Below are 12,718 nucleotides of genomic sequence, written 5' to 3'. Positions count from 1 at the left end.
TTTACACTTACTACTCTACTGACCCACATTAACACAGCCGGTGCAGCAGATCACCACTGGACAGAAAACTGAATATAGCAGCATTATAACAAACTAATCCAGAGTAAATATAGACACATTCTCAGATATTATAGAATAATGCTGAAAACATATATTAAATACACTCTATGGCCAGCACGGGATTCACAATATTGACTTTTTGTGATTTTTATACATTTTACAATTAAATATCAGATTCAGGCATAAACATGTGTGTTACATTTACTTATGTTAGCTAAGTGTATTGTTCTGCATTCATTGTTTATCATTAATTGCTGATGGATGATCTCGCTAATTATATTTTGAGTGTACGTGTCATTTTATATCTTATGTGTACCATACTTATATCAGGTTAAGAAATGAAAGCTCTAGAAGGCTGTTGTCATCATGCTGTTTTGTGTAAGAAGACTGCTATAGAAGTTCTTGTTTGTGACTTTATTGACTGGGTAAAAATAAAAGAAGGAGGATTGTTGAATCTGACTGGACTGAATGTGTTTCTAATCTAGCTTTGGTAAAATGTTCATAATAGTCTTATAGTTTGTTACAGGTTTCTTTTTTAACATACTGAGCTAATTTTTTTCAAAGCTCACAGAGTTATATATTCAAAATCAAATAGTAAAAAAATAATAAATGAATAAATAATCATTCAGTCAATCGGAATTTATTTCTTAATTTAGCTGTGGACCTACACACTTTGTTTTTTCTATACATAAGGGGACATGTTTGGATCTATGGGCAGCACAGTGGTACAGCAGGTAGCATTACTCCCTCACAGCTCCAGGGTCCCCAGTTCAATCCTGAGCTCAGGTTACTGTCTGTGTGGAGTTTCACATGTTCTCCCCATGTCCATGTTTTCCCTGAGTTCTCCGGTTTCCTTCCAACTCCCAAAAACTTACCAGTGTATTGACTATGCTAAATTGCTCCTAAGTGTGAATGAGTGTGTATACCAGGGTGTATTCCCTCCTTGACCCCAGTGTTCCCAGGATAGGCTCCAGATCCACCGTGACCCTGAGCAGGATAAAGTAATCACTGAAGCTGAATGAATGAATGAAAGAACGAACAAACGAATGAAGATGGATCTAGTCTGCATTTTTGGATGTGAGGTTAACTGCTGTACTGAGCTGCATGTTGGTAGAGAAGAGTTCTGAAAAACTGATCTCAGTGTTGATAAATACATGTAACCAATTAAAAAAATAAAATGGAAAAAAAAAAACTGTAAGGGATGTATGGCAGTGTGCGTGTTAAATGTGGAGTATCACTCAGTATTCTCTGTGGCACATGGCACAATGTCGGTTAACTGATGCTGTGAGAAAGAGGAAGAAGCCATTCTCCCATCAGCCCCCATACTGCCCTGGCCACAATCATGTGGTTACTCTGACATGCTGAGTGTCTCACACTGGCTCTAACATGAGAGCACTAGATATGTATGCAGCTGTGGTTTTATGAACACCAGGTAACTGCCAGAGGTGGTGAGAATCACCGGATATGTTCGTGTGTGTGTGTGCATGCATACGTTTATGTGTGTGCGTGCATATGTTTGTGTGTGCGTCTGCGTGTGTGTGTGTGTGTGTGTGTGTGTCTGAATGAATGTGTACATACGTTTGTGTGTGTGTGTGCATGTGTGTGTGCGTGTGTGTGTGTGTATGTATGGTGAGAGCATTCAGCAAAGTCACAAGTGGTGTGTGACATAGTATTTGCAATAAATATCACTGTCATATGGACATTTTTCCGTGAAACCTATTTGCATTTACTCTGGATATCCAGGTTTCACTGAACCCCAGTTATACACTTAACTAGTATTTCAACCTCCCTAACCTGCAGGAGTGGCGAGAATCAACTGGATAACGTTTGCCATGATGGCACGAGTAGCACACACAAAAAGAGCTTATTACCAGAGTATGTAGTTCTTCCACTATTTTCTCTGAAGTGAACACTATCAAAAAGGTAGTTTTCAGAGACACACATTTCAGTCTGTTATCTTCCTCATGAGGAGCCTTAAAGGACTCTAGCACAAGGAGGAGGGGGATTACTGTTATGACTGTTATCAGTCCTAACATCCTCCATACTAGTTGGTACTGTACATAGTGATCTGGCTGAATCTGACTGGCAAGTTCAATAATGTCTCATGTTGTAGTGACAAGATGGCATTCTCAGTAAATCTAGTCTAGGCCTGCTTCTTGGTGGACGTATATAGGAGGCAGCAACAACATTTAACTAATGTGTTGTTTCTGTTTCACAACATTATACTGTATATAACTATAAACTGACAAAGTAAGACATGTAATTCTTTAATAAATAAAAACTGTAATTTTTGCAAAGAAAATAAAACATTACGACATGTAGTGTAGGAAAACGTCGGGGTTGCGCATGTAACCCTGTTCCCTGAGAAGGGAACGAGACGTTGCATTTAGCATAACAGTATGGGAACGCCCTTGCGCGCATGACCAGTATCTGAAGCTTGTGTAAAATCATGCCTCTACTTATAGGTCTGCCATGATCAGGTCACTTGGCAATTAAGCATGTCGCATGGTATATATATGGCACCTGTGAACCACAACGCCAGCCTCTATTATGTAAAGCGAAGACACAATTCACAGGCCTGCCCCGGTATGACAAAGCTATGCAATGTCTCGTTCCCTTCTCAGGGAACAGGGTTACATGTGTAACACCGACGTTCCCTTTCAAAGGGAACTTCGACGTTGCATTTAGCATAACAGTATGGGAATGGGAATACCCACTCCGTCATACCGAGGGTACGGCCTGTTCAAAAGGACCCAAGCCCGAAGACACTCGAGCCCGGGGTGGAATGAATATCCAGGCTAATAATAACGAATGAATGTGTGTGGTGTAGACCATCCCGCAGCAGCACACACATCCTGTAAGGATACCCCTTTGGACAAAGCCTTCGAGGAGGTGACCGCCCTAGTGGAATGAGCTCTTATGCCCAGGGCATGGCGCGACCGTGCGCCTCCTAAGCCATAAAGATTATGTCCACGATCCAATTAGAGATGCACTGCTTCTGTGATGACACTGTGATGACACAGCATCACCTTTACTGTCGCCGCCAAAGCAGACCAGCAGCTGCTCCGACTTACGCCACTGGCTGGAGCGGTGGACATAAGTACAGTGAGCCCTTGCTGGACACAGCAAGTGCATCCTCTCTTGTTCTGGTGTGAGGAACGGAGGAAGGCAGAAGGCCTGCAACACCACAGGGTGGGCAGCCGATGTAGGCACTTTAGGAATATAATCCGACCTAGGATACAGGAAGGCCTTGGCTAGTCCAGGGGCAAATTCAAAGCAGGAGGGGGCAACAGAGAGAGCTTGTAGATCTCCCACTCGCTTGAGAGATGTCAGGGGCAGTAGAAGAGCTACCTTTAGAGTCAGAAGCTTCTCAGAGGCTGACTCTCAGGGCTCAAATGGGGCCCCTGACAGACCTTCCAAGACCACAGAAAGGTCCCAGGAAGGTATTCTCGGCCTGCAGATGGGCCTCAGCCGTCTGACACCTCGAAGTTAGAGGATGTTGCCCCACAGAGGCTCCATCAACAGGGGTGTGGCTGGCCGAAATGGTGGCCACGTAAACCTTGATTGTAGAAGGAGCCAACCCAGCTGAGAAACGTTCTTGTAAGAATTCCAGGACTGTAGCTATTGCGCAGTTCACTGGGTCTAGCTGACGTTCCTCACAGCACAAGACAAAAAGCCGCCACTTGAACGCATACAATTTCCTTGTGGATGGTGCTCTAGCTTTAACATGGTCTCTACAACCTCGGTTGTGAGACCAGAATCTATGAGCTGGTGCCCCTCAGGGGCCAGGCCCACAGTTTCCATAGTTCTGGCCGTGGTAAATCAGCCCTCCGGCTTGAGACAGTAGATCCCTGCGGATGGGAATCTCCCAAGGAGTACCGTTGAGCAGGGAAATTATCTCTGAGAACCATATTCGAGCTGGCCAATAAGGTGCTACTAGCAGCAGACGTAGACGGTCTTGGCGAACTCTCGCTAGAACTTGTGGGAGCAGAGCGATCGGGGGGAAAGCATATAGACGTGACCTCGGCCACATGTGCTCCATGTTGTCCAGCCCCAATGGTGCAGGAGGAGTGAGGGTAAACCACAGTGGGCAGTGTGTTGTCTCCTCGGAGGCGAACACATCCACTTCCGCTTGTCCAAACCTCCGCCATATGGACTCCACCACTTGTGGATGGAGCCTCCAACCCCCGGGCCTCAGCCCCTGCCTCGACAGGATGTCTGCCCCTATATTCCGGATGCCCAGAATGTACATTGCACTCACTGACAAGAACTTTCCCTCTGCCCAGAGAAGGATTAGTTGTGCCTGCCTGAACAGGGGGCGTGAACGTAACCCTCCCTGGTGGTTGATATATGAGACCACCGCTATGTTGTCTGAAACAACTAGCACATTGTGACCTCTCAACTGAGGAAGAAAGAACTTCAGTGCTAGGAATACGGCCCACATCTCTAGGCGATTTATATGCCAATCCAGATGAGGGCCGCTCCAAAGACCATGAGCTGGACAGCCATTTAAGACTGCACCCCAGCCCGTGAGGGACATGTCTGTCATTACCGTCTTGCGGTAAGGAGACGCCACTAGAGTGTGACCCGAGGCTAGGAACTGCGGGCACCTTCAAATACTCAGAGCACGTAGGCATCGCCGCGTGACACTGATTACTCTCAGAGGTTTCATCCTCGGATGAAACTGCCTGTTCCCTGAACCGCCTGTTCCCTGGATTGTGCTAGAATTAACCAGTCGTCCAGGTAGTTTAGTACACAGATGCCCTGGAGTCGCAAGGGAGCCAGAGCAGCATCCATGCACTTTGTGAAGGAGCGAGGGGATAAAGCTAGCCCGAAGGGAAGAACCCGAAATTGGTATGTGTTTTCTCCAAACGCAAACCTCAGGAACTTCCTGTGACTGGGCGATATTCCTATGTGGAAATATGCATCGTTCAGATCTATCGTCACAAACCAGTCCTCGGACTGAATCTGTGGCACGATAAGTTTGAGCGTCAGCATCTTGAACCTGTATGTCCGAAGAGTACGGTTCAGATGACACAGATCTAAAATTGGCCGCATACTCCCATCTTTTTTGCGGACCAGGAAATAATAGCTGTAAAAACCTCCCTCCCTTAGGGAACGGGGTACATGTTCTATGGCCCCTTTGTCCAAAAGGGAACTTACTTCCTGCGCTAACATTGGGCTCTGCTCTGTGCTGACAACTGTGGTGAGCACACCTCTGAACCGGGGGGGTCGAGCTCTGAACTGGACCCGGTAACCCTTTTCTATGGTAGACAGAACGCATGGGGACACATTTGGCAGTAGTTTCCACGCTGGCAAATGGTCTTTCAGTGATGTTAGCTTTTCCACATTTCGTTTTAGGGAAAGCATCAGATTTCTGTCGCCCTGTGACAGGTCGCTGACCAGAGAAGACTGAAAACGTGGGATGGCCTTGGCCAGGGCAGGCCCTACAGTAGCACTGGGGGCTAACTACCCTAGCAACCTCATGTCCCCTGAAACGTCCCTCTGTGGCCCATCAGGACCGTTCCTTCATTGCCTGCTTTGCTTTTATGATCATTCTTAGCAGGCTCTTAGCAGGCTGTGGCTGTGGCCGCCCGGTCCCCCTGGCGCTCTGCGAGGGGAGGCGGGCCACCACACTCGTCTTCTGCGTCTCGCTCACACCAGCGCTGGCCCGGGCTCCACTCATGGAGGCCCGTGCGAACTCGACACGACGGGGAAGGAACTGGCTGAACGCCGTCGTTTGCTGTTTTGCCTCACGAAACCTGTCGGCGATGGCATTGACCGCGCCGCCAAACAGGCCGGAAGGTTTAACAGGGGCGTTCAGCAAAGGAGACCTTATCTTTGTCCCCCATACCTGAGAGGTTGAGCCATAGGTGCCTTTCCGCCACAACCAGGCTACCCACTGAACGGCCGATATGGCGGGCCGTTTGTTTGGTTGCCCGGAGAGATAAATCTGTGGGGCGGTGCCGCTCTGCCACTGCCTCGGGCCCAATTCCCTCACCAGTATCGAGCTCACTCAGCAGGTCTGCTTGGTAGGCCTGCAACACTGCCATTGTATGCAGGGACCCACAAGCAAGACCCGCTGCCACATAGGCTTTGCCCACCAACGCTGCAGTGGCCTTACATGGCTTAGAAGGTAAAGTTGGCCTCCCTAAATTACCTGCCGTTGATGGAGAGAGGTGGCTCGCAAGCGCCTCCTCCACCTTTGGCATCGCTAAATAGCCGTGCTGCTCACTCCCCATGACGCCTGAGTAATCAGATGTTGTGAGGTTATAAACACGGCTAGTGTATGGTGTTCTCCAGAAGCGTGATATCTCATCATGCATTTCCAGAAAAAAGGGGAGTTTTCTGAGGTGCGAGGGAGCTTTATTTTTATTTTCACTGGAGACGAAGTGCTCATCCAGCCTGCTACGAGCCACTTCTTCTTCCCCGCGCCAGTCTATATTCAACTTTTGAACCGCCCTAGTGATCACCTCAAGCAGCTCTTTATATACTTGAGAGCTGCTGTCGGTTTTTGGTGCAATGGCACCCTCTACCTACTCATCGGAGTCAGCGAGGGTGTTTTGGCTTTCCATATTGGAAGGAGGAGTTGCGACGCGAGCTCTAAAGTCAGGCAGAGAACCGGACCCAGAAGACAGAGCAAGAGATAGAGCAGCGCTCGTCTCCGGCTGCTCTTCCAAATCCATACAAGAACCCCACGACCGTGAGGCTCTGAAATCCAACTCCCTTCGGACGAGAAGAGAGCGAGCTGAGAGCGGAGCTGCCTAATCGTGAAATGTTCACAATGCTGACAGTCAGAGCCCTCGAGGGCTGCTGTTTAAAAAAGGTGTAGAAAAGTTTAGAGATATTGAGAAATACAAAGTAGAACTGAAGCGTTGTAATTTTTTATTAATTTTTTTTTACACAAACCACAGACATGCAGTCTCGCTGAAGATAATAAGGCTGCCGGTGTGGTTCACAGGTGCCATATATATACCATGCGACCCGCTTAATTGCCACGTCACCTGATCATGGCAGGCCTATAAGTAGAGGCATGATTTTACACAAGCTTCAGATACCGGTCACGCGCGCAAGGGCGGTCCCCATACTGTTATGCTAAATGCAACGTTGAAGTTCCCTTTGAAAGGGAACGGCATCGTGCCAATCTGTTGTTCATAATTTTCCTATAAAAGCCCATCTCATCTTGTTTTATAGACAAAAATGAAATAAATCTGTAAAGCAGGCTAGTGTGGAGATCCGGCTTTCTACACAGTGCTTCTGAAATCCTACAATGTTTCTGGAGTGAATCAAACCAATCAATACTTAAATAGTTCATAATGCACTTAACAGATAAAAAATCTGAACCCAGTGTGTTAAATAGAAACCATAATAATGAAGCACAATATATAAGAGTTTGATGTTTTGCATAATTTACATAGATAATGTGACACAAAGAAGAGTCATTAAAAATAGAAAAGATCACTTTATATTTGTCACCACAGACAATTCCCTACCAGACCAGCAAAGGGCATCTCTCTCACAGTATGAATTTCTTCCTTGGTTGTTCCACTGATTTCCTGTACACACCTGTCTTGTGTTTCTCCTGACTGGTTCCCATTTATAAGTTCTGTGTTTTCACTCGTTGTTGCTTAGCATTTGTTTTCATGAGTAGTTATTATCTAGTCTGTCAGATTTAGAAAGTAATCCAGTGTAAACATTGTCTAGTAGATTGTCCTATTTATTTCAACTGAATGTTATTTGTAGAGGACTTTTAACAGTAGACAAAGCAGCTTTAAGGAAAATAATTGTACTGTGTATATGAGACAATAAATGAAATCTGGATGTAGATTTAGATCTCTAATAAGCAATTATCTGTAGATCAGCTGTAGAAGCAGCTTTTTGGCACAAGATGTCGTTACGTAGTCGCTTAGCTATAGCTCTATAATCAAAGCCCTAGAATAAATACACAATTAAATTTTAATTATGCATTTTTAAACCTTTTTTTTTTTTTTTTTTTTTTTTTTTTTTTTTTTACATTTTAAGCTCTTTAACCCTCTTACCCCTTAGTTCCCACAGTATTATGTCCCACAACCCTATATTCCCCATAGAAACAGCACGCCAACCTTGAGTTCCCGGGCCAAAATTGACCCCAAATCAACATTTTAATTTGAACATTTTTAGGCCTTGAAACAACTTATAATAATGTATTTGGGTAATATTACTTTGAAAATTGAAGCAGTTCAGTGTTTTTACTCCACTTAGAGCACAATTCTTAACTAGAGAAATTACGAAAAATGCTCCCTAAAATCCTTATACTCATTTGGAAGTACCATACGAGCATCAGCGTGGTCAATGCCTTTGAATAAATGCATTTTAGCGCCAAATCAAATGAATCATGAGAGTTTGCGTCACTATCAGTTTCGGTTTCAACATCGCATGAACTTTGACTGCTGTCACTATCTAGAATCATTGCTCTCACCTGTGTAACTGTGTATGTTTTCTTTTTTTTCACTGTTTTAGATGTACCTGTGTTCACTGTAGGTGTAACTTTAGCTGGAACACGATTAGCTTTTCGCTTTGGCATTTTTAGTTAACTTCTACTATTACACCATAAGTTTATCAACAACATTCACTCTTGGATCATCTTCATCGTAATGACGGCGTAATGACGTAATCACGTCGTGACGTCATGACGTCATCAATCTTCCAGTCTTACGGGGATAACGTATATACTGTAAAGCCACTATATCGGCCTTATGGATATTTGGCATAGACGACCAAGCCGGTATATCGTCCTTATGGGAATAGGTCAAAGATGGGCAAGCTGGTTTTTTGGCCTTACGGGGTTAGTGGGTTAAACTCTAATAAATTATGCTATTGATAACAATTATACTCTCATGATTAATCTTACTTTTCATAAGGAGTCATGATCATCACACGACCAGATTCTTGTCATATCACAGCAAACCAGCGACTCTATTTCCCAGAATGCACCACGAACTACAAACATGGCCAACAAAGACTACAACTCCCAAACTCACACACAACACGTTCACCATCCTGAATTCCAATTAGAGACATATTCTGCCAATAGCACCTTCACCCACACCACTCCTTTATAGAGACTGTTCACACACACTGTCTTTGAGAAGTATACACTCAGTTGATTAGCTCTCTGTCTAAACCAAGCTTTGATATCGTGTTTATTTTTCTGGTTTTGACTTTGTTCTCATTTTTCACCTCGTCTCTCTGTCTGACTTTGTTTTGACTGTTTGTCTGATCACCTGACCTCTGCCTGTATAAGTTTATGGGTTTTGCACTTGTTGTTTTTTGGTATTAAAGTACATAACCTGTATTTGCTTCTGTCTTCGACTCCATTTCATGATTATTGTAAGTGCTCCTCAGCTCACACATGGTAAATTTATCTTTATTACTTGCTGTAAGTCTAGGGAAACACACTTGCTGGTAAACACTAGAAATCATGTGTGTAGAAATGAGTGAAGTTAATGCTGCAGATCATACATTTTTTTTGTTGCAATGATCACCCTATAAATAAAAGATAAAATGAAAAGATATATAACAGAGAGACACTCAGGCAGTGTGACAGTGTGTGTGTGTTTTTCACTTTGAAATTCTGGTGTGTGTGTGTGTGTGTGTGTGTGCAGAAGAATCAGTAATGATGAAGTGCTTGTATCTTTTGTCTGTTGTGTTTCACGTCACTGCAGGTGAGTGAAGTTATTTTCTATTTTCTATTACAGAAGGGAGAGAGAATATTATCCAGTTCTTAGTTCAGCTGCTTTGTGTTTAGTTCATGTGGTTTCTGTCCAGACTGGGTTTACAGTCATGCCTTGTGTTATAATCTCCTAATTTAGACCTGTTCAGCTTTGATCATGTGGATTTTTTCTTCCTGATTAACTTCAGTCTAAAATGTACTGATGAAGAGAGGTGGGCGAATGAATAAGGAGGAATCTTCATTGAGATGATTTTACATCCCTATAATAATTTTGAAATGTTGTACTTCATATTGCATTCAGTAGAAAGTAAGTTTTTGTATGTTTGTTTCTGTAGGCTGTGCTCTCTATGGTGATAAACATGTAGCTATAACAGGATACAAAGGTGGTTCAGTGCTGTTACCCTGCTCCTGCTTTAACCTGCACACCAAAAATCAGAAATTCACCTGGTGGAGCTACAGAACAGGACGTCCGACAGAAGTGTTAAATGATGAACACTACCGAGGCAGACTTCAGCTGTTTAATCACAATTCTCCAGGTAATCTGTCTCTGCTCATATCTGACCTGAGAGAAGAGGATGAGGTAGACTACAGGTGCAGGATTGAGAAAGAATACAGAGACATCAAGCTTCATGTTAAAGGTAAAGCATTTAAATACACAATAAAAGTTGATATTCAGTGAAAACAGACTTGATCAGTCTTCAAATTAATTATAGTTACATATGTAACAAAATGTCTTCTCCATGTACCATAACTGAGGGTTTTACACTACGAGTCATTTTGTGACACATTAAAATCAAGCTATAATTGGCAGTAAATATTGATTATGGATATCAGACTGGCCTGAAACTTTGGACTGGTATCAGATTGGATTTGACATATTTCTCAGTCTAATCTATGATTTATTTTGGTAACACTGTAGCGTTTATAGAGCTACATGACACCTGTATAATTCCTTCATTACAACTGACATAAGTCTACATAAACATTTATAAAAGCTTCAAAAGGTGTCAGTAGCCACGTTTCCATCCATGTTTTTTTTTTTTGCGATGAAAGCTTTAGCGCATTAAAATGTTTACTGATATAGCTGATGGAAATGCAAATTATTGATAGAATTTCACAAGCTTCTACATAATCGTTGTTCGTTTAACTTTAGCACATAAACTCTATATCGACATTTTAAATGGCGCGACAAAATAGTTTGGAAACAGTTTTTGTCGAGAAAAATGACATTCACGCAAAACAAAAGTGTCACATGACAGAATTTATCCATCAGTCGAGGAAAGAATAAGTGATGTGTGTGACATCCAGTGCACTGCAAACCTGTGACACAAGATGCGGCAAGGAATTACTGTATGCAATTTCATTGGCCTCCGCTACATTCAGCAGCCTGATATAACGCCGCATTCATTTTCACGGTCGTTTTATTGACCCTGAAAGTTTCCCCCAATACTCTGTACTCGGCACAGGATGCCAGCTTGAACAGGGCGAGAGTAATCTGCTTTCTGGTCCGAACCTCTGGTACAATGGCAACCTGCGATGGTCGCAGCTCTCTAACACTACCTCCACCATGGGCAGGGTCGGAGTGGGACACATTTTCAGCTCGGGAGTTTAATGCCCAAAACCAGCCCATTTTATTATGGTGGAAGAACTTGGATAAATGAAGTGACAGTTCAGTTCTTACTATCCCGTTATATTTATGACTGACATGTTTCAACAAGAATATAAGTTATCTTAAAATAAATTACAAATAACAGCCTACTGAGTATAGTTTTCTTCTACAAAAAGTCCAACAGTAACATTATGAAAAACAATATTTGTTTGCATTCAAACTAATATAAAGTATTTCACTAAGAAATATACTTTTTGGCAGCTACCTCACGCCACGACATGTGACGACGGTTTGTTTATATCTCCACAGTAAGAACATGACTATGTGCACGTGTGTGTGTATGACAGAGAGAGAGAGAGAGAGAGAGAGAGAGCATGTGTGTTGAGGTGTTGAGGCAGGTGACGTGAGAAAACAGCACTTTTTAATGCATACGTAACTGATGCGCTGCTTTAAATACAAATGTAGTGTAATTTGTTACTTTAGTTATTAGTCACGCAATAATGTAACACATGCTTATTTTATGAGCTCAATTCATGAGCGTCCCACCGGGAATTCTGACGATTCTCCTGATGAGCCACTCCGGCTATGCCCATGGGCTTCAGCATACTTGGAGCGCTATCAGACGATCAGCTGCTCCATTCTGACCTCGTCCTCTGATGTTTCATACAAGTGCAATTATTTGTGAAATTAAAATGAATGTAAGCTGGCCAATTTCATTTAATTTTCTCAATACTCTCTCCATATTACAAAGATTTGAGGACATGTGGGACGCAAAAGTTACACAATTTGCGATATACCGTCAAATCCTTCACTATGTAACATAAAGCAAGTTTTCATGTCACCATTTAGTCCAATTTCCACGTTTGAGACACATGTCACCTTTGTCCATTTCTTCACAATTTTACCCTCATGGATAAAACTATTAGCCACCTCATTACCGTTATGTGACACAGACAGACCAGGAGACTGAGCTACAAACTGAGTTGTTCTAATGATCTAAAGTAAGTCATTACACAACCTTACCTCAACAGAAATCTATATCACTACACAAGGTCTTCTCTCAACTTGACATTTACATTGAGAAATGCAGTCTTTATATCAGCTGACACTTATTGAATAAGTCTTTATAAATATTTATGTAGGTTCATGTCACGTGTCATGAAGAGTTTACGTAGGTGTCATTTAGCCTTGTCAACATGTCTCATAATAATGTTTACCTTTATTTTTAAAGAAGAGAAAATGTTTCTGTTAAAAATAAATGTTTTCATTAATGACTGTGAGCATGCTTTACTCCAGTGTCATGTGCCATATCAGTGATAAAAACAGTCATTAGTGGA

The sequence above is a fragment of the Ictalurus furcatus genome, chromosome 2, assembly GCF_023375685.1.
Source record: "Ictalurus furcatus strain D&B chromosome 2, Billie_1.0, whole genome shotgun sequence".
NCBI classification, from domain to species: domain Eukaryota; kingdom Metazoa; phylum Chordata; class Actinopteri; order Siluriformes; family Ictaluridae; genus Ictalurus; species Ictalurus furcatus.
Note: the sequence above shows the minus strand (reverse complement) of the source record.